We start from the raw sequence: 23975 nt of genomic DNA, 5'->3' as shown, positions 1-23975 counted from the left end.
ACAACTCAATAACAAGAAAATATATTTCTGATTGAAAAAATGGGTAAAGGATCTGAATAGGTATTTCTTCAAAGAAAACATACAAATGCCAATTGGTAGATGAAAAGATATTCAGCACCACCAGTCATCGGGAAAATGCAAATTGAACCACAAGGAGATATAACTTCATTTCTGTTACAATGGCTATTATCAGAAAGACAAAAGATAAGAGTTGAAAGAATGTCAAGAAAAGGAAGCCCTTCTACATTGTTAGTGGGAATGTAAATTTGTACAGTTATTATGGAAAACATTATGTAGGTTCCTCAAAAAATGAAAATGGAGCTACCATTTGAATCAGCAATCCCATTTCTAAGTATATATGTGAAGAAAATTAGATCAATACCTTGAAGAGATATCTGTATGCCCATGTTAATCGCAGCATGATTCACAATAGCCAAGACATAGGATTAATCTTAACGCCCATTGATGAATAAATGAGTAACGAAAATGTCACACACACACACACACACACACACGCACAATGGAACATTACTCAGCCTTTAAAAAAGAAGGAAATCAAGTTGTTTGCAGCAACATGGATGAACCTTGAAAGAACTATGCTAAGTGCAATAAGCCAGGCACAGAAAGACAAACACTGCATAATCTCATCTATATGTGGAATCTAATATAGTCAAACTTATGGAAGCAGAGAGTAGAATAGTGTCTGCCAGGGACTGGGAGCTGGGGATGATGGAGGGATGTTGGTCAAAGGGTGTAAAGTTTCAGTTAGGCAGGGTGAATATGTTCATTTAAACTACAGCATAGTGACTGTAGTTAAATAAGACTGTATTACATAGTTGATATTTGCTAAAACAGTGAGTCTTACATGTTCTCACCAAACATATGCACACAAAGATAACTATGTGAAGCAATAGTTATGTTAATTAGTTTGATTGTGCTAAACATTTCTCTCTCTATATATATGTGTGTGTGTGTGTATGTATACACACACATCAGAACACCGTGTCATATGTGATAAATATATCCACTTTTTATTTGTCAACTATGCCTCAATAAAGCTGCAAGAAAAAGAAGCAAGTTCTTGCAAGATGCAAAAGACTGTAGTGTCAATAATATACATCCTCCAAGACAGAAAGGAAAAGAGAATAGGGTAACACAAAAAGGAATGCTAAGATGATAAGAAACATTTATTTTCAGATGAAGGGTAAATGAGATTAGGAATTAATGCTAGATGAACTGGAATTTCTCTAAACGGTGAAGATAAAAATCACTCCTTGAAAGTTAGAGATCTGGAGGTAGCAGTGAACACTGCAAAGGAAATTTGGAAACACCTGCTATGGGATATTAAAGAAGGAGTTAGAAAATGATTTTAAAAAAAGTTTTCTAGGAAGTCTAATTTAGTTTGGATAGATAATTTAGGAGATAACAGGAAACTAATGTCTTAGGCCGAGTGGGGTGGCTCACACCTGTAATCCCAGAACTTTGAGAGACCAAGGCGAGAGGATTCCTTGAGCCCAGGAGTTTGAGATCAGCCTAGGCAACGTAGTGAAACCTTATCTCTACCAAAAATTTGAAAAATTAAATCAGCCTGGTGGTACGTGCTTCTACTTCCAGCTACTTGGAGGCTGAAAAAAGAGGATTAGTTGAACCTGGGAAATTGAGGCTGCAGTGAGCTATAATTGCATCAATGCACTGCACCCTGGGTGACAGGTGAGACCCTGTCTCCAAAATAAATAAATAAATATAAATGAAAAGAAAACAAATTTTCTTGACTTTTCTCCCCATGCTCAGCAGCTGGGAGTTAACACATCTGGGGTAATAGGAAGTACGAAAGGGTCAGGATTAGAATTTGTATAATGGAAATTGCAGAAGTTCATGGGGTGGAAAGTTTCTACAATGCTCATAAAGATTATGCTGAAATGGTAACCATGAGGTCTGTCAGTGTCTTGGAGTATGAGCTTTAACCTAAAGCATTCTCTCTTAACCACAAGCCATTCATGGTTCTGTTCAAACATACCCACAGAATTATAAAGAAAGCTTTATACAATGTAAGGACAGATGAATTTCCCTGGTTATTTTTCATAGTTGTAACCATCCACTTGAGTATTATCCAAAGTCTAAAATTCTTCATAAACTATCATGCCCACAATATTCAATTCATTATTTAGTCAAGTGCTCTGATTTATCTCAATATGAAAATATTTTCAGGTATGTAAAACCCAGTGAAAACATCTTAGATAAAAAACCCACTTCATTTGCAAAGCATATTTTTTAGCCGTTTATAATTTAAGCAATTCAATGTCATTTAATATGAATAAGACCAAAGTTTTCTATGTCACTGAATTTTGTTTGTAATTCAAGTTTGGGTTGTGTTGGGAGTGTGTGAGCTCTATATGAATGTGCATGTATGTTTACATCAGAAATTTCTAAAGTAGCCTTTTTGTTCATTCACAAAAGTGCACAAGGCTTCATTCAATAATATATATCTCACATAAACTGGAATGAATGCTTTAGCTTTGCGGTCCTAAAATACCCCAAACAAAACAAAGCTATGTCAACATATGCCTAAATCATAAACTAACTCTGGGCATGTATAAGTAGAATATTTTAAAAAGAACCAGAACAGACATTGAAAAACAGACAAAATCCTAGAGAAAAACTTCTGACCAAAGCAGAAAATAATAGCAGGTGATGCATTTTCAGTAGGTACAAAGCTGGAATTCTGGTCATAAGGGTATAATCAAACTCAAGCTCTTGAATCATTGGACTTGGTTATTTAAAGAAGTGGCATAATTCCTTATAATACTTTTACTTGTTCTGAAAGAGAGAAATTATCCCTATTTGATACTCCCTTGACTTAATTGTGTCACGATCCAGGTTCAGGGGAAGAAGCTCTAATCATTAACTACTTGTTCACTTCTAATTTTAAGTAACTCTGACATATGGAAAGCAAGAGTTCAAATCCATCTTTTCCCAAATGAGTGTCAGTTTTATGACAAATTTTCATAACACAAGGTCTGCCCTTACTCATATTGACTTGTTAGTGCACAGAAAAGTTTTCAAAAAACATCAGCCTTTGGTTCTTAAGGGAAACTTTAAAGAAACCCTTATAATAGATGCTTGACAAGTAATAGACACATAAGCACACACAAAAAAGACAAGCTATTGACTCCTGGCTGTTTTGATTTTTGTTTGTTATTGTTGTCTTCTCTTAAACCTGGCTAGAAAACTCTTAAAGAGGGTAAGGATTCTGATTTAAATTTTGGAGCACATAACTTTTTCCTATTCTTTACAAATTAATAGTTCTGCAGGTACTTATTGTGGAAGATTGTCTAGCATGTTTGAAATGAGGAGGGATATGTAGCAAAAGTGGTAGGATTAAAAATAAATCAGTAATATTTTATAGTTGCTTAAGAAAACAAAGAAAATCAAATCAACAGTAATTTCTGCCTCTCAGAGAGGCAATTTAGCAGCTTGACTGTATGGGAAATTGTGGGTTTAGGGGAAAATATTTCAGATTCAAACATTATAGGAAAGTTATCCAAGGTGGTCTTTAAAACATCTTATATACTATTTTACACAGCACTGCATAGTTTAAAACAGAGATTGTTAAGTACAAAAAGCTACAGAGCCTCTATAGGAGAAAGTGGGATAGAGAAATTATACTTAAACACATAAGATGTAGAGAGAGAAAGAATCTGGGAACGTTTATAAAATAATTATTTATGTACCCACTTTCTTCTTTCTTTTTACTTCTCATCCAGTTTAGATTGCTTTTACACACTCATGAGCCATAGTAAATATATGTTCAATAAATGAATGCCTTAAACAAAACCACCAGCCCTTCTACAATGTAAAGAAATAATTTTTTAAAAATAGAAGAAGAGACCTGGCGTGGTGGCTCACACCTGTAATCCCAGGATTTTGGGAGGTCGAGGCAGGTGGATCATGAGGTCAGGAGTTTGAGACCGGCCTGATCAACATGGTGAAACCCCGCCTCTACTAAAAATACAAAAATCGTGGTGGTCCGCACCTGTAATCCCAGCTACTCAGGAGGCTGGGGCAGAATTGCTTGAACCTGAGAGGCGGCGATTGCAGTGAGCCGAGATTGCGCCATTGCACTCCAGCCTGGGTGACAGGGTGAGACTCTGTCTCAAAATAAATAAATAAATAAATAAATAAATAAGGAATAAGACAGGCATGACAAGGCAGATGTTAGATCAGTGTATCACCTGAACATGGTGGTTACAAGAATAGACTCTGGAGTTAGGACCACCTAGTTTCAAATCCTGATTTTACCACCTCTTGCTCTCTATCACTAGGCAAGTCGTGAAAGCTCTTTTAACCTTGATTTCCTCATCTGCATAATGGAGCTAACAATGCCATCTACTTTATCCAGCCATTATAAAGATTTAAAGTTATAAGTCATGTTTTAAGTACTTAGCAAAATATTGACATATAATAAAGACAAAAATAAATATCAACTTTCATGATTACATTATTAACAAAACCTTATGGTGAAATAAGCCATCTTACATTAGATGCAGCACCTCATACCTCATTAATTCAAAATCATGTAAATCCTAAACTACCTCATCAATTTTTACCTCTTCCAGGAGATAAATAATAAAAATATGGGAGCAAAATAAATAATAAAGATAGAAGTACATTTACATGTTCTATGTTTTTAAAAAGTTGGTGAAAATAGAGATTATTTGGGGGTTCCCTTGACCACTTAGAGTAAAACAATCATGGGAAAAGGAGTTGGGCTGATGACCATCTGGGAATTCACTGAAAGAGGCACCGTGGTTCTGATAAAAATGGCCCATAGAACTTAGGAAGGGAAACTCTTGAGTGTTAGTGATGGCTGAGATTACATGTCAGGGGACATTAAGTAAAAAGAGAAAAGGAAAACAATGTCTTCTTTTCTTTAGGCAACTGAAACCTAGTTAGGTGAATGAAGGTGGAACGGTAGATATAAAATGATAGGTTTGGGTCCAGCTTCTTCCACCTACTGCTCTGATTTAGCTTGTTCTTATTCCAATCAAAAGTTACTTTAAAGTTCTATGAGCACAGACTCTCAACCACTAGCCTGTGAAAGCTCATCATCCTAGTGGGAATAGAAATGCAAGACTTCACTTGTCCTATCAGACCTAGATATTGCAACTCCTGTGGGATATTGATATTGACATAAGATTAGTGGTATGTGAGAAGATCCATTCTACGGAAACCACATGCTACCAGAATGCGAGGAAATCACTCTTGCAGGTCCAGAAAATGTCACTAACCTAGCATGGGGTATCTTTCTATGGGAAATCAGCCATTTGAGCTTGCAAAAATTACCCAGACAAAATGCCTCTCAGCAGTTGAACAACATAAAAAACGTACAAACTTGGATATGATGCTGCAACGAGAGACCCAATTATTTCTATCTCACTACCTTCCTCTAGATGCAGAATGGTGCATGTTATGGACTGAAGATTTGAGTCACCCCAAAAATCATACTGAAGCCCCAACCCCCATGTGACTGTATTTGTAGAGATAGGGCCTTTGAGGGGGTGACAGGTTAAATGAGGACATTAGGGAAGTGTCCTGATCCAATAAGGCTGGTATTCTTATAAAAAGAGAGAGACACCAGAGTTAGCTCTCTCTCTGCAGCATGTGAGGACACTGCAAGAAGGTGGCTGTCTGCAAGCCAGGAAGAGAGCCCCACCAGGAACCCAATCAATCGACACTTTGATCTCGAATTTTTACTCTAGAACTGTGAGAAATACATTCCTGTAGTTTTAGCCACCCAGTCTGTGGTATTTTGTTTTATGGCAACCCACACTGACTAAGAAACTAAAGGAATGAGAACATAGACCTAGGTTCAAATTCTGAGTTTATAATTTAAAACCCCTGTGACATTGGAAAAGACACATAATCCTTCTATATCTATTTCTTTATCTGTAAAATGGAGCTAATAATCTCTTTTTTATAAGGTCTTGAAAAGATTAGCTAAGATAATGTTTGTAAAACACATGGTCAGAGGAGACATTTGTTTATTGTTTTACGTTTCTACCAAAAACCACCTCTCACACATCTATCTGACAGTGGGGGCAGCACAATGAACAAGCAAGACCCAGTCCATGTACATAGGTAGCTCATTCTGTACTTTGGGGAGAAATGTTCATTCTTTGCATTAATCCTAAAATAATTTTATGAATGGGTCTCATGTAATGGGCAAACTCCCAGAAATTGTATGCAACATTTTACATGTATGAGAACTTTGCTTGGAAAGAGACCAGCCCTTTCAATCAAGTCTCAAAAATGAGTGTGACCCCAAAAAAGCGAGGAACCAATCACTGTCTAACCTATTAAATGTGGATAATAATGTTATCTAGCTCAGAGTGTGATGATGATAATTAGCTAAGACAGCTTATGTAACTCTTCCTTTCTGTCCTTAATATCCAGAAAGGACTGCATTGCTTCATTGCCCAAAGAATCTGCTCTTCCTGGAAGCCAATTAGGAATAGACTCTGTGCCCAGGAAATGGTATAAATGTCATCTTTTATCATTTCTCTTGGGTCTCCATTCAATCAGTGACAAGTTAAACTCCCACAGGCTCACAGTTAGGTAGCTCTGTGCACCTGACTCTTCTTGCTTCTGCCCCCAATTGAGACTGCCCTTATCTTTTTCTACTCCTTTTCACAAAGTTTTCACTTCATCTCTCTCTTTTTCACCTGCAATGGGAACTCTCATCTCTTGCACTGGATATTCATTCTCCCTAGAGTGGAGCTTTTTTAAAACATTTTTTAATTTTAAATTTTTTGTGGGTATATAATAGTTGTACATATTTATGTGGTTCTTGAGATGTTTTGAAATAGATATTGATATGGTTTGGCTCTGTGTCCCCACCCAAATCTCACCTTGAGTTGTAATAATCCCCATGTATCAAGGGTAGGACCATGGGGGAAACCATCCCCCACCCCCATGATTTGATTATTTTCAGCTGAAGATAATTGAGTAATGGGGGTTGCCTGTGATTCAGTTATTTTCAGGTGGAGATAATAGAATCATGGGGGTGATTTCCCCCATGCTGTTCTCATGATAGTGAGTGAGTTCTCACAGGATCTGATGGTTTTATAAGGGGCTTCCCCTTTCTCTGAGCACTCACTTCTCCTTCCTGCTGCCATCTGCCATGTGAAGAAGGACATATTTGCTTCCCCTTCTGCCATGATTGCAAGTTTCCTGAGGCCTCCCCATTTATGCTGAACTGTTAGTCAATTAAGCCTCTTTCCTTTATAAATTACCCAGTCTTGGTTTTGTCTTTATTAGCATAGTCAGAACAGACTAATACAGGTATGTAATGTAAAATAATCACATCATAGAGAATGGGGTATCCATCCCACAAGCATTTATCTTTTGCATTACAAACTATTGAATTACATACTTTTGGTTATTTAAAATGTACAATTAAGTTATTATTGACTGTGGTCACCATGTTGTGCTATCAAATGGTAGGTCTTATTAATTCTTTCTAACTACGTTTTGTATTCATTAACCATCCTTACCACCCCCACCCCAGCCCCCCACTACCCTTCCCAGCCTCTGGTAACCATTGTTCTACTCTCTATCTCCATGAGTTCAATTGTTTAGATTTTTAGATCCCACAGATAAGTGAGAACATGTGATGTTTGCCTTTGTGAGCCTGGTTTCTTGTCAGTTAATGTTAAATTATCGAGTGGAGCATTTTTGAGGCAATGGAAAGTTGCTCTTGCCACTATTGTTTCAACTCTCAAACACTCCGCTTCTTTTAGAGATGAGGAAAAAGAAAAGTGAAATGGGAAAGAAAATCCAGTGTTTTTACAAAGATTGAAAAACTTAATAAAATGCAAAGTAAAATAGTAAACATCAACATCATCATGGATAAGTCTCACTAAGGGCTTATTGCATTGTAGGCATTGGGATAAGTGCCATCTGTGGATCAGTTCATTTAATCATTATGAAAATTCTATGAGATGAAAATATTATTCTCATTTTAGAAATGAGAAATGCAGGCTTACAGAGGACAGGTAATTTGAGGGATGGGTGGAAGTGCTCAGCTGAGCACAAGCAGACAGAACAGAGTATGGAAATGGATCTCTTACTAGCAAACCAACACTGTCCACTCATGTAAGTCTCAGTTATTATTTTCAGGCCTTTAAAAATTTACCTTTAGACTTATTTAGAACATATGTAATATATAATATATTATTGATATATCAGGCAGATTATTAAGAAATTGGGTTTGTGCATGTTAACGGCTTTAGTGGCAAACAGAAAGTTCTAATTTGAAAATTTTATGGCTGGTTTATGATTCAGAAACATTTACCATTGGTCCAATATTTCTTGCAAGAATGATAAGGATATGAGGAAAACCATATGAGTGTCAGCGTAGTGATGGCCACCAAGTTCTACCAACTAGAGGCAGGGGGTTGACACTTACCATTTACAATGTGAAGTGTGTTTGCCTTGACTGAAGACATTTCAGTTGACTTGGACTTGCTCATTTCTTTGGAGTAATCAGGCATGGAAATTTTGTTTCCTCTGAGCTAATCGGAATATTGAGACCTGCTAAGGAATCATGAGGAATAAAAGGCTCCATGTTGTCTTGACCTTTGTCAAATTCTGAAGGGTTTGGTAACCTGCCCCCTTCTGCCATTAACCTGCTTCTTTCTGTGTAGAAATAGCCTGCACTATGATATGTCCTTAAATCCATGAGAAAACCGAAATCAACTGTATATGTTTTATGAACCACAGTCCCAGTAACACTGTATACCCCTGATCACCAAGAAGCTAAATTATTTAAGACTCATGGGATGTGTGTGACAGAAGGGGCTCAATGCCACCACTGAATGAGGAAAGGCTGGGCTGGTCATATTTCTCGCAGTTGGAAATTCCTTTTGAAGGTTGCAGAGTCCTTTTTAGTAGAAGGGACACAATAATCAACCATCGAAACAAAAAATAAATGTCACTGAATCTAGATTACACTAAGGTACAGGGGAAATTCTGACTAATGAAGTGCAATTAAACACAAGAAAAATAACTTGAAGTGGTTGTATCAGTTCTTTCTCTGTGTTTGACAACACACCACAGAGATCAGGGGCAGGGGTGTTTGTTAATATTGGTGGACTTCCTTAATACAGCGTAAGCAAGATATCCTCCTTATTAGCTATGGAGTGAAGAGCTTTGTCAGGTTTTCCACAGCAGGGAGTAATATCAGAATTTGTCTCAGTGATGATAATGGTGACAGATGTCCCTTACTGAGTAGTGTTTCTGGGTGAAGAGGGGTTATTACTGTCATTATTACTTTTTCATAGAGGGATTATCACAAACTTGGTGCCATATGGGGTGGTAACTTAGTCCCGGTCCTGCCAGGGCCAAGCCTGATTTTGCACGGATTGAACTGAATGGGAATTCTCTCTAGGTTAGTTCAAGCCAGCAAATAGCTTTGATGCATTTCGAGCTGATAATGTGATTTTCAACTGTTCTCCATGATGCGTCAGAGCCACGTCAGATATTTGTCATGTGCCAACCCCAGTGGGGACAGGCTGACTTTGGTCTCTTTATTTCTTCCTTTGGGAAGCTCAAAATTCAATCCCCCTGGAATATTTTCTGAGAATTCAAATCTATGTTAGCATGAGGGGAAGGGCAACAGATAAGGAGCAGACATTACCATGGGTCCCCTAAATTAAATGAAGCATCTGGCCTATCAACGTTAGAAACTTAACACATTGGGCATAAGATAATAACAGATAACATATATTAGATGCTTGTGTTGCAGGCATTATTATAAGAATGTTACAGACGTTGTTTCATTTAACCTACAATCCCATATAGAAAGCACTATTATTGCTTCCATCACACATACAAAGTTTTGAGAGGTGGTTGGTTAAATAACCCACCTATACTGCCACAGCTGGTAATCTGCAGAGACAGCGTTTGAATTGAGGCATTCTGGCTGTTTCCAGAGCCCACCAGACAATCTGTAGTTTCTGGAAGCTTCAAAAATTTTGGAGACTATATTTCACTGAATTAACAGGGGCTAAATTTCTTACAGAGTTTTCAATTAAATAATGATTCGTCATCATGCTCTTTTCAATAAATTTCTTGCCATGCAAGAAAATGCAGGGATCTTCCTGTTGAAATACTGGATCTGGCCTTATTACGAAGCTACTGCTCATACTCATTTTAAAAGCCATTCTATTGCTCCACAGACATCACTATCTGTATTTGAGAGGCTGTCTGAAAGAGCCTTATTATTGCAGCATGTTGCTGACAAGTAATGCACTATTGCCATCTATTGTAATGGAGAGTTAAGTTGATTTACTGCAAAGGATAGTGAGCTAATAGGAAACATTCACTATGCAGTTGGGAACCACAATTCATTGTTTTCCTCTGTTCAGGAGCATCTCTCAATTGCTCAGGGCAAACAAGCCACAAGCCTTGCTCTCATGGACAGGATTTGACCAGAAGAATTCCAAAGCCCCTTAGTCCAAGATTGTGAATCCTATTTACTGATGATGAAACTAAAGAAGATGATGCAATTCTTTGACTGTTTTTCTTTAAGCTCAACGGGAAACAGCCGTACCATCATTTGCAGAAGGCACACATTGCAGAAGATCTCATTCTAATATCTTTAGAGCAGTGAAGCTGGGTCTAAGCTCCTAGGGGCTTCACAGCATGATGGTGAAACAGATGTCTGCCTGTCCTTTCATGTTGGCACTGTCTCCTATTCCCCAGTGAGATGCAAATAACGGTTCACTCATTTTGGAGGACTATCTACTGCATCTCATTGCCTCCCTGCCTTCTGAGCTGATCAGACAATATTAGGGGGGCCTTGATGCCTACTTCGTTTCCTGCTGGCCTTAAATAAATTTGCGATCTGCTGATCAGTGCTTGGATTATTCACAGGAGCAGTCGGCATTTTGGGCTTCCTCATTTCTGACCTGCCATGGAGCAGGCCTGGATGTGCTGCCTATCTCTGGAAAGCACTACAAGGCAACCAGTATCACTACACATTTATCCTGTGGCCGTTTCAAGTCTGGCACGCTCAAACAAGTCTCAAATAGTGTCAGTTATACTAGGAAATTTACCTGGATTCTGTTGCATTTATACTTATACTTTTTGGCTTGTTCTCTTTTCTCCTGGGCCAGGACAACACACCCTTCAGTTTTGTATCACACCATTCTTTCAGCTTTCCTGTATTTGTTGCTTCTCTCTTTTAAAATTTATTTTCATTTTGAATTGTTTTAAGAAATTGAATGTCAATAGCTTTAGGGGTCCCAGTGGTTTTTGGTTATATGGATGAAGTGTATTGTGGTGAAGACTAGGATTTAATGTATTCTTCACCTACTGTACCCAATAGGTAGATTTTCATCCCTCACACCCCTTCCATCCTCCGCCATTCTGAGTCTACAATGTCCATTATACCACTCTGTATGCCTTTGTGTCCCCATAAGCTTAGCTCCTGCTTATTAGTGAGAACATGTAGTATCTGGTTTTTGATTCTGAAGTTACTTCACATACAATAATGGCCTCCAGTTCCACCTAAGTTGCTATGCAAGAGATTAATTCACTTTTTAATGTCCAAGCAGTATTTCATAGTGTATACACACCTTATTTTCTTTATTCACTCATTGGCTGATTGATAGACACTTAAGTTGTTCCGTATCTTTGCAATTGTGAATTACATTACAATAAACATATGTGTGCATGTGTGCAACTGTCTTTTTGATCTAGTGATTTATTTTTCTTTGGGTAGATACCCAGCAGTGGGGTTGTTGGATCTAATGGTAGATCTACTTTCAGTTCTTTGAGAAATCCTCATACTGTTTTTCATGGAGGTTGTACTAATTTACATTCCCACCAACAGTGTATATGCATTCATTTTTTGCAACATCCACACCAATATCTATTGGGTTTTTTTTTTTGGCATTTTAATAACAGTCATTCTGGGTGGAGTAAAGTGGTATCTTATTGTGGTATTAATTTGCATTTCCCTGATGATTACATACGGAGATTTTTTTCATGTTTCTTGGACATTTGTACATCTTCTTTTGAGAAATGTATGTTCATGTCCTTTGCCCTCTTTTTAATGGGGTTATTTGTCTTTTATTCTGGCTGATTTTGTTTGAGTTATTTTCAGATTCTGGATATTAGTCTTTTGTCAAATGCATAATTTGCAAATATTTTCTCTCATTCTGTAGGTTGTTTGATTAGTCTGATGATTATTTCTTTTGTTTTGGGGAGATTTTTAATTTACTTAGGTTCCATTTATTTGTTTTTAGGTTTGTTGTATTTACTTTTGGAGCCTTAGTGATAATTTTTTTGCCTAAGCCAATGCCAGAAGATTTTTTCTACATTTTTTAGTTTCAAGTCTCAGATTTAAGTCTTTAATACATCTTGAGTTAATTTTTGTACATAGTAAGAAATAGGTATCCAGTTTCATTGTTCTGTGTGTGACTATCCAATTTTCCCAGCACTGTTTATTGAATAGGGCATTTTTTCCCCCAGTTTGTGTTTTTGCATGCCTTGTCAAAGATCAATTGGTTGTAAGTGTTTGGATTCATTTCTGGGCTCTCTATTCTGTTCCATTGGAATATGTGTCTACTTTTATGCCAGCACCATGCTCTTTTGGTTACTATATCCTAATAGTATACTTTGAATTCAGGTAATATATTGGCTCCAGATTTGTTCCTTTTGCTTAGGATTGCTTTGGCAATTCTGGCTCTTTTTTGGTTCCATATGAATTTTAGACTTTTTTTAATTCTGTGAGAAATGATGTTGATATTTTGATGGGAATTGCACTGAATCTGTAGAGTGCTTTGGGCAGTATGGCCATTTTCACAATATTCATTCTTCCAATCCATGAACATGGGAGGTATGTCCATTTGTTTGTGTCACTTATTATTTATTTCAGCACTGTTTTGTAGTTCTCCTTGTAGAGACCTTTCCCCTCCTTGATTAAGTATATTCCTAAGTATCTTCTGTGTTGCTATTGTAAAAGGGATTGAGTTCTTGATTTGATTCTCAGCGTGATTATTGTTGGTTTATAACAGTGCTACTGATTTGTATACATTGATTTTATAATCTGATACTTTACTGAATTTATTTATCAGATCTAGGAGGCTTTTGGAGGAGCCTTTAGGGTTTCCTAGGATTAAGATCATGTCATCAGCAAACGGAGTTAGTTTGTCTTCCTCTTTTCCAATTTGGATGCCTTTTATTTTTTCTTTTTCCTGACTGCTCTGACGAGGACTTCCAGTACTATGTTGAACTGGTGAAAGTGGGCATCCTTGTCTTTTTCAGATTCTTGGGGGGAATGTTTTGAACTTTTCCTTGGTCATTATAAGGTTGACTGTGGGTTTTTTCACATATGGCTTGTATTATTTTGAGTTGTGTATGTTTGTTCTATGCCTAGTTTGTTGAATAACTTTATCACAAAGGGATGCTGGATTTTATTAAATGCCTTTTCTGCATCCATTGAGGTGATCATATGGTTTTTGTCTTTCATTCTGTTTATGTGGTGAATTACATTTATTGACTTGCCTATGTTGAACCATTCCTGCATCCCTGGTGTAAAATTCAGTTGATCACACTAAATTATTTTTTGATGTACTGTTGGATTCAAGTTGCTAGTATTTTGTTGAGGATTTTTCATCTATATTAATCAGAGATATTGATTTGTAGTTTTCTTTTTTGTCTATGTTCTTTCCTCACTTTGGTATCAGGGTGTAATGGCTTTGTAGAAGGAATTAGGGAGGAGGCCCTTCTTCATAATCTTTTGGAATAGTTCCAGTAGAATTGATACCAACCCTCCTTTGAATATCTGGTAGAATTGAGGTGTAAATCCATCTATCCCTGGGCTTTTTTGTTGTTGTTGGCAGATTTATCTTATTATTGGTTCAATCTTACTGCTTGTTATTGTTCTGTTCAGGATTTCTATTTATTCTTGATTCAAGCTAGGGAGTCATATGTTTCCAGGAATTCATCCATTTCCTCTAGATTTCCTAGTTTGTGTTTATAGAGTTGTTCAAAGCAGTCTCAAATGATCTTTTGTATTTCTGTAGTATCAACTATAGTGTCTCATTATTTTTCTAATTCAGTTTATTTGAAACTTCTCTCTTTTCTTGGTTAATCTAGGTAGTGGTATGTCAATTTTATTTATTTATTTTAAAGACCCGGCATTTTGCTTTTTGTTTTATTGACTTTTTCTTTTCTTTTTTTTTTTTTTCTTTTTTGTTACAGTTGCATTTAGTTCTGCTCTGATCTTTGTTATTTCTTTTCTTCTGCTAGTTTGTGGTTTGGTCTGTTCTTGTTTCTCTAGTTCTTTGAGGTGTAACTTTAGGTACTCAATTTGTGAACTTTCAGACTTTATGATGTAGGCATTTAACACTATAAACTTTCCTCTTAGCTAAATTATTCAGCAGCAGATTCTTTAGTTTCCATGTATTTGTATAGTTTTGAAGACTCTTTTTGGAATTGGTTTCTAGTTTTATTCCACTGTTGTCTGAGAAGAAACTTGATATAATTTCAATTTCTGAGACTTGTTTTGTGGCCTATCATATGGTTTAAATTGACAAATGTTCCATGTGCTGATGAAAATAATGTGTATTCTTCAGTTCTTGGGGTGAATGTTCTGTAGGTATCTTACACCCACTTTTAGTAAAGCACAGTTTTCATCCAATGTTTCTGTGTTGATGATCTGCCTTGATGATATGTCTAGTGTTCTCAGTTGGAAAGTTGCTATATATCTCTTTTCTTCTTATTAATTGATTTATGAATCTAGAGGCTCTTAAATAAGGTATGTACATATTTAGGACTGTTATGTGTGTGTTGATACTTTTATCATTATATAATGACATTCTTTGTCTATTTTACTGTTGTTGACTTAAAGTCTTTTTTATATGATGTAAGAACAGCTAGTCCTGCTTGCTTTTGGTTTCCATTTGCATGAAATATGTTTTTCCACTGCTTTACTTTAGTCTATAAGAATATGTGTTAAGTGTGTCTCCTGAAGACAGTAGATATTTGGTTTGTGATTTTTTTAATTCAAGCTGCCAATTTGTACTTTTAAGTAGGGAATTTAGACCAATCTACATTTAACTTTAATATTGAGATGTGGGGTTCTGTTTCAGTCATTCAGTTGATTGTTACCTAGCGAGTTTATTTTCTTCATTGTGTTATTGTTTTACAAGCTCTTTGGATTTTATACTCCCAGGAGTTTCCAGTCTGGTGTGTATCAACCTTTTGTTTTAATATTTAGAACTCTTTTTAGCATTTCTTTTAAAGCTGGTCTAGCATTGACAAGTTCTCTCAGCATTTGCTTGTCTGAGAAAGATTTTATTTCTCCATTCTAAATTTTATATATAGAAACTTAGTTTTTCTGAATAGAAAATTATTGACTGACAATTATTCTGTTTAAAGAGACTAAAGAAAAGACCCCAATTCCTTCTGATTTGGAAGGTTTCTCCTGAGAAGTCTACTGTTAGTCTGATAGGTTTTCATTTGTAGGTTACCTGATGTTTTTGTCTCACTGCTTTTAGAAATTTTTTTCCTTTAGGTTGACTTTAGTTGGTCTAATGACCATAGGTCTTGTTGATGTCCTTTTTGCAATGAGTCTCCAGGAGTTCTTTGTGCTTCTTGTATTTGGATGTCTAAATCTCCAGCAAGGCCAGTGAAGTTTTCCCCAATTATTCCCTCAAATAGGTTTCCCAAACATGTTTTTTCTTCTCCATCAAGAACACCTATAATTCTTAGGTTTGGCCATTTTACATAATCTTATATTTCTTGGATACTTTATTCATTTCTTTTAATTATTTTTCTTTATTTTATTTCTGATTATGGTAATATAAAAGTTTGGTGTTTGAGCTCTGAAATTCTTTCTTACGCTTGGTCTATTTTATTGTCAAAATTTTCCACTGCATTTTGTAGTTTTCTAAATGTGTCTTTCATTTCCAGAAGTTTGAATTGGTTTTTCTTTAAAATAACTCTCTCTTTACAAAGTTTTTCATTCATATCTTGAATTTTTAAAATATCTTTATGTTGATTTTCACCTTTCTTTTGCTTCTCCTTGAATAATTTAATAATCAAACTTTAAAATTATTTATCTGGTATTTCAAAGATTTCATCTTGGTTGGTACCCACTGTTGGAGAGTTTGTGGATCTTTGGGGGGTGTTATAGAGCCCCATTTTTTCATATTGCCAATATTGATTTTCCAGGTCCTTTTCATTTGGGTAGACTATGTTTTCTGATTAGTTTGTATGAAATTGAGTTTTTACATTTCTTGTTTTATCTCTTGAGGTTGTAACTTTAAAGTTAATTGTTTATTGTCACCTAGCTTCAGCTCTGTGTGCTTTCAGTGGTGATGACTCTGTGTGAGTTCCTTGGTTATAGAGAATCTGTGTGCAATGGCTTTCTCAGATGCTGATTGTAGTACCAATGTGCCAAGCATGTGAACAAATTCACTGTCTCCTGTGGGGCCTGTGACCACCACCTGAGTTAACTAGCAGACTTTGTGAGATCTCCTCTGAGATACGATCAGGAATCTCAGATTTGGTGCTTTTCTGGTGATAATAAGAAATTCCCATTTCAGCCCTGAAGTCCAGGGGACCCCTCTGATTATATGACTTGTATCTGTTTCCTTATGACTCCTGAGGAAAGTGAGACAGATTCAATTATTTATTAGAACCTTCCAATTGTCTTTTCTATAACAATTTTGAACTTCAGAAAGTTAAAAAATATATTAATAGTATTCTTCTGTGATACAATATAAAGATAATTTGAACAAAATTTCCATACAAGGAACCTTTCCTAAGAGATGCAAAAGACACTAGTGGCTCCTGGAATGTTCAACCCCCTTATTTTCCTAACGATTTTTCTGTCTCCATTCCCACTCTTCAGATCAGTTCAACATACACTAGTTAGCTTAAACTACCAGTCGGGCACTGGGTGAGGGGCTGAAATTCAAAGAAAAATAAGAAATAATGTTTAATCTCAATGACCTCATAGAGTCAAATATACAGATGCCTCCAAAAGACTATTTCAGTGACATGACAGAAGTGTGCATGGAATGAAAGGGAAATTTAGGAAAGTTTCCTGGAGAAGAAAACACCTGAGCTGAACCTTGAAGGGAGGACTAGGATGAGTGAAGAATAATGGAGGAAATAATATAAGCAAGGGACAGATTAGTGACTGGGTGTGAAGCCAGCTACACAAGTTCAATATTAGTAGAGAACGAAGTATACAGAAGGAAGTCATTCAAAATGTGTTGTTTATGAAGCAACTACAATGTAGGCAAGCACCACCTTAGAAACCTGGAAGGATTTCACTGTCATGACTACATCCCTGCCCCTAGGAACTTAGAGTCTAGGTACCTGAGAGAATCATTGAATTAATGTATATACCAAACCAAAAGACTCTGGTTGGTGCCAAAGAAATATTAAGAAAATTATAATCCTACTGGTAGAAAGCATAATAAGAAAAAAATGTTTGAACGTTTGTATGCACACTTTACCAAGGCAACTTTATTATTCAAGGCTCTGGCAAAGGATGTTAGCTCTAGTTTTAGAAACAATAGATGGTTTATTAAATACCAGCTTGCAAACCTATTGCATGGCTCTACTGCCTAACTTGTCACTGGCCCACCTTGCTGGATTTGGGTTAAATTGCCAGCATAAAGACGAATCTGCTGCATGCCTTCTACCTTATTGGAACTCTCATCAGGGATGTGGTTGCAGTGAAAAGCAACATAAGAATAGAGCTCTAAACTCAGTGATAACACATCCAGCAGGAATAAGACAAAGTTGGAACTGTATTTGAGGGTTGCACAAGGCCCATCTCTGTCTGCAACCAGCAGAGAAAATACTCAGTCAATTTAGCATTATGATCATTACTCTCCCCATAAAGAAAAGGACAACTGCTTCTTCTAATGAAATAGTCTCTTCTTCCTGCTTTAATCAGCTGATTGTACTCTCTTTTAGGATTATATCATAATGGTCATATAATCTAATACAGTAAAAAGGAAATCAGCAAAAATATCTCGATGAACAAGAGTTATTACCCAAGCCACTTAAAGAAAATTATATCTACTCTGTCTTTCACAGATCTGGGATTTTAATATCTATATAAAGGAAGGGGAAATATAGCTACATAATTTTTAAGTAAGCAAAAATTTCTGATAAACAAATAATAAAATGTATGCTTTGATAAATTATCTTCAATTTTTGTGCACAAAATTTTGTACTACTTAGATCACTTACCCTCTTCTAAGAAGGCTCCTCAGAAATACCAGTTCATAGGGAATTTTTTCTCTACTCTATTTCTAGAGTAATTGTCTACATTTTAATTTAGCTGTTAATCACATGGGATTTATAACATTGCTTGTATTATGTATTGAATTTTATTTATCTATTGTATTACCATTCAACATTTTATAGTTTTATAAGAGGGGGCTCTGATAGAAGAAAATATGAGGGTTTTAGGGAAAAAAAAAACTGGATTGCTCATTTTATAGGGAGGTGGACTGGCACAATCACATAAAAATTCTGAGTCTCGGTTTCCTTATCATTAAAATAGGAAAAGTGGTACCCATTTTGCAGGGTTATTATGAGAATGGAGTAAGATATATTCATAGTATCTAACATGGGAATAAGTGCTCATAAACTATTACTACCATTTTTTTTCTTTTATTATTATTATTATTATTATTATACTTTAAGTTCTAGGGTACATGTGCTTAACGTGCAGGTTTGTTACATATGTATACTTGTGCCATGTTGCTGTGCTGCACCCATCAACTCATCATTTACATCAGGTATAACTCCCAGTGCAATCCCTCCCCCATGCCCCCTCCCCATGATAGGCCCCGGTGTGTGATGTTCCCCTTCCCAAGTCCAAGTGATCTCATTGTTCAGTTCCCACCTATGAGTGAGAACATGTGGTGTTTGGTTTTCTGTTCTTGTGATAGTTTGCTAAGAATGATGGTTTCCAGCTTCATCCATGTCCCTACAAAGGACACAAACTCATCCTTTTTTATGGCTGCATAGTATTCCATGGTGTGTATGTGCCACATTTTCTTAATCCAGTCTGTCACTGATGGACATTTGGGTTGATTCCAAGTCTTTGCTATTGTGAATGGTGCCACAATAAACATACGTGTGCATGTGTCTTTATAGTAGCATGATTTATAATCCTTTGGGTATATACCCAGTAATGGGATGGCTGGGTCATATGGTACATCTAGTTCTAGATCTTTGAGGAATCGCCATACTGTTTTCCATAATGGTTGAACTAGTTTACAATCTCACCAACAGTGTAAAAGTGTTCCTATTTCTCCACAGCCTCTCCAGCACCTGTTGTTTCCTTACTTTTTAATGATCACCATTCTAACTGGTGTGAGATGGTATCTCATTGTGGTTTTGATTTGCATTTCTCTGATGGCCAGTGATGATGAGCATTTTTTCATGTGTCTGTTGGCTGTATGAATGTCTTCTTTTGAGAAATGTCTGTTCATATCCTTTGCCCACTTTTTGATAGGGTTGTTTGTTTTTTTCTTGTAAATTTGTTTGAGTTCTTTGTAGGTTCTGGATATTAGCCCTTTGTCAGATGAGTAGATTGCAAAAATTTTCTCCCATTCTGTAGGTTGCCTGTTCACTCTGATGGTAGTTTCTTTTGCTGTGCAGAAGCTCTTTAGTTTAATGAGATCCCATTTGTCAATTTTGGCTTTTGCTGCCGTTGCTTTTGGTGTTTTAGACATGAAGTCTTTGCCTATGCCTATGTCCTGAATGGTACTACCTAGGTTTTCTTCTAGGGTTTTTATGGTATTAGGTCTAACATTTAAGTCTCTAATCCATCTTGAATTAATTTTTGTATAAGGAGTAAGGAAAGGATCTAGTTTCAGCTTTCTACTTATGGCTAGCCAATTTTCCCAGCACCATTTATTAAATAGGGAATCCTTTCCCCATTTCTTGTTTCTCTCAGGTTTGTCAAAGATCAGATGGCTGTAGATGTGTGGTATTATTTCTGAGGACTCTGTTCTGTTCCATTGGTTTATATCTCTGTTTTGGTACCAGTACCATGCTGTTCTGGTTACTGTAGCCTTGTAGTATAGTTTGAAGTCAGGTAGCGTGATGTCTCCAGCTTTGTTCTTTTCACTTAGGATTGTCTTGGAGATGCGGGCTCTTTTTTGGTTCCATATGAACTTTAAAGCAGTTTTTTCCAATTCTGTGAAGAAGCTCATTGGTAGCTTGATGGGGATGGCATTGAATCCATAAATAACCGTGGGCAGTATGGCCATTTTCACAATATTGATTCTTCCTATCCATGAGCATGGTATGTTCTTCCATTTGTTTGTGCCCTCTTTTATTTCACTGAGCAGTGGTTTGTAGTTCTCCTTAAAGAGGTCCTTTACATCCCTTGTAAGTTGGATTCCTAGATATTTTATTCTCTTTGAAGCGATTGTGAATGGAAGTTCATTCATGATTTGGCTCTCTGTTTGTCTGTTACTGGTGTATAAGAATGCTTGTGATTTTTGCACATTAATTTTGTATCCTGAGACTTTGCTGAAGTTGCTTATCAGCTTAAGGAGATTTTGGCTGAGACAATGGGGTTTTCTAAATATACAATCATGTCATCTGCAAACAGGGACAATTTGACTTCTTCTTTTCCTAACTGAATCCCCTTGATTTCTTTCTCTTGCCTGATTGCCCTAGCCAGAACTTCCAACACTATGTTGAATAGGGGTGGTGAGAGAGGGCATCCCTGTCTTGTGCCAGTTTTCAAAGGGAATTTTTCCAGTTTTTGCCCATTCAGTATGATATTGGCTGTGGGTTTGTCATAAATAGCTCTTATTATTTTGAGGTACGTTCCATCAATACCGAATTTATTGAGCATTTTTAGCATGAAGGGCTGTTGAATTTTGTCAAAAGCCTTTTCTGCATCTATTGAGATAATCATGTGGTTCTTGTCTTTGGTTCTGTTTATATGCTGGATTATGTTTATTGATTTGCGAATGTTTAATCAGCCTTGCATCCCAGGGATGAAGCCCACTTGATCACGGTGGATAAGCTTTTTGATGTGCTGCTGAATCCGGTTTGCCAGTATTTTATTGAGGATTTTTGCATCGATGTTCATCAGGGATATTGGTCTAAAATTCTCTTTTTTTGTTGTGTCTCTGCCAGGCTTTGGTATCAGGATGATGTTGGCCTCATAAAATGAGTTAGGGAGGATTCCCTCTTTTTCTATTGATTGGAATAATTTCAGAAGGAATGGTACCAGCTCCTCCTTGTACCTCTGGTAGAATTCAGCTGTGAATTCATCTGGTCCTGGACTTTTTTTGGTTGGTAGGCTATTAATTATTGCCTCAATTTCAGAGCCTGCTATTGGTCTATTCAGGGATTCAACTTCTTCCTGGTTTAGTCTTGGAAGAGTGTAAGTGTCCAGGAAATTATCCATTTCTTCTAGATTTTCCAGTTTATTTGCGTAGAGGTGTTTATAGTATTCTCTGATGGTAGTTTGTATTTCTGTGGGGTCGGTGGTGATATCCCCTTTATCATTTTTTATTGTGTCTATTTGATTTTTCTCTCTTTTCTTCTTTATTAGTCTTGCTAGCGGTCTGTCAATTTTGTTGATCTTTTCAAAAAACCAACTCCTGGATTCATTGATTTTTTGGAGGGTTTGTTGTGTCTCTATCTCCTTCAGTTCTGTTCTGATCTTAGTTATTTCTTGCCTTCTGCTAGTTTTCGAATGTGTTTGCTCTTGCTTCTCTAGTTCTTTTAATTGCGATGTTAGAGTGTCAATTTTAGATCTTTCCTGTTTTCTCTTGTGGGCATTTAGTGCTATAAATTTCCCTCTACACACTGCTTTAAATGTGTCCCAGAGATTCTGGTATGTTGTATCTTTGTTCTCATTGGTTTCAAAGAACATCTTTATTTCTGCCTTCATTTTGTTATGTACCCAGTAGTCATTCAGGAGCAGGTTGTTCAGTTTCCATGTAGTTGAGTGGTTTTGATTGAGTTTCTTAGTCCTGAGTTCTAGTTTGATTGCACTGTGGTCTGAGAGACAGTTTGTTATAATTTCTGTTCTTGTACATTTGCTGAGGAGTGCTTTACTTCCAATTATGTGGTCAGTTTTGGAATAAGTGCGATGTGGTGCTGAGAAGAATGTATATTCTGTTGATTTGGGGTGGAGAGTTCTATAGATGTCTATTAGGTCCGTTTGGTGCAGAGTTGAGTTCAATTCCTGGATATCCTTGTTAACTTTCTGTCTCGTTGATCTGCCTAATATTGACAGCGGAGTGTTGAAGTCTCCCATTATTATTGTATGGGAGTCTAAGTCTCTTTGTAAGTCTCTAAGGACTAGTTTTATGAATCTGGGTGCTCCTGTATTGGGTGCATATGTATTTAGGATAGTTATCTCTTCCTGTTGAATTGATCCCTTTACCATTATGTAATGGCCTTCTTTATCTCTTTTGATCTTTGATGGTTTAAAGTCTATTTTATCAGAGACTAGTATTACTACCATTTTTTTAAAAATCTCTAAAATGCTTTTAAGCTCTTGTTATTTTTGCTAAAGAAAGCCATTTGCCATGTGACAAGTTCAACTACTCTGGGATTGCCATGCTGTGAAGGAGCTTACATGGAAAGGCTGCACAGAGAGAGTGGGAGGAAGAGACAAGCCCAATCAATAATACTCAACTATTGCAGACATCTCAGCCCAGGCACCACACACAAGGGAAAACTCTCTCACTACAAGTTGGGAAAGGCCCTAAGCAAAAACAGCTAGGTGGGTCCAGCCAAATCCCAGAACCTTGAGAAATAATAATGAGTTGTTTTAAGCAACAAAAAAGATTGTGATTTCCTTTAAGCAAGCATTATTCATTGCGTATTTTGTCTTTCCCAAAATCTAGATTCCTACACTATGCAGCAATCACTGTTAACAGGTAGACTGACTACTTTCTCACTTTATGTCTTCACTACACTAAAATAGCAATATACCATGCCAGTAAGTCTCTGTAAAAACACATGAATCTTGAAGCACTTGATTTTTTCTCTATGCATTTTCAGAAATGGGCTCTCTTTTTCCAAATGTGTATAGAGCAGTAATCATATACCTATACAGATAGTGATTATTTATTGAGAGCATATGATAGGTCAACACTATGTCCAATTTATCCATAAATCATAAGAACAAAAATACCAGCAAAATATCACAATAAAGTAGACAGTACTTGGTTGTTTTCATATTTATTTTGGGTCCCAAAGAGAGATCTGTGATTTCACAGAAAGTGGGAGTAAAAATTCTCATAGAAATTTGGCCTCAGCAGTAGCTACATTTAAATGTGTAGTCTTGACTTCCCAGATATTAAAGCAAAAACAAACAAATAAATAAGAAAGATTCTCTTTACTCATGATGTGAAAAAACATGCGTGTAGGTTGTTTTGAAGAGACAAACAGTTTTTGGCACTAAATTCTGCAAGCGCAACCTAACACAAATTATTTTGTTATGGTTCCTGATTAATAATGAACAATTGCTTCAAAAGCAAGTTTTCAAGAAGATTCAAAAACTTCCTTCATGAGGACATTTCTTATAGTGATCCTAAAGAAAAATAAGGACGTAATGTTAAATTTTAATTCAGCCCAAGTATTTTACTATGTCTGATGTGACACAGGCAAAAGGGTTATGATCAGCAGGAGCTGGTGGTGAGCTGCTTTTCTGGAGAAGCAGAGAGAATTAATCTTTTCCAGTCCCTATAGTGAAGTTAAAAAAAAAAAAAAAGTTGAACACCGAGACAATGAAATATAGAGAAGATGACAAAAGCTGTATGAGAGAAACCAGAGCTGGAGCCAAGAAATGATCACCTGAAATCAGTAACTAGAAAACCAGGTTGAGCTGATGACAGAAAGAGGTACAAGAGAGAAGCAGACTCCAAATGTCATTGAGTGTACAAAAC

This window comes from Chlorocebus sabaeus, chromosome 8 (genome assembly GCF_047675955.1).
Source record: "Chlorocebus sabaeus isolate Y175 chromosome 8, mChlSab1.0.hap1, whole genome shotgun sequence".
Classification (NCBI taxonomy): Eukaryota; Metazoa; Chordata; class Mammalia; order Primates; family Cercopithecidae; genus Chlorocebus; species Chlorocebus sabaeus.
This window is presented reverse-complemented; position numbering follows the sequence as displayed.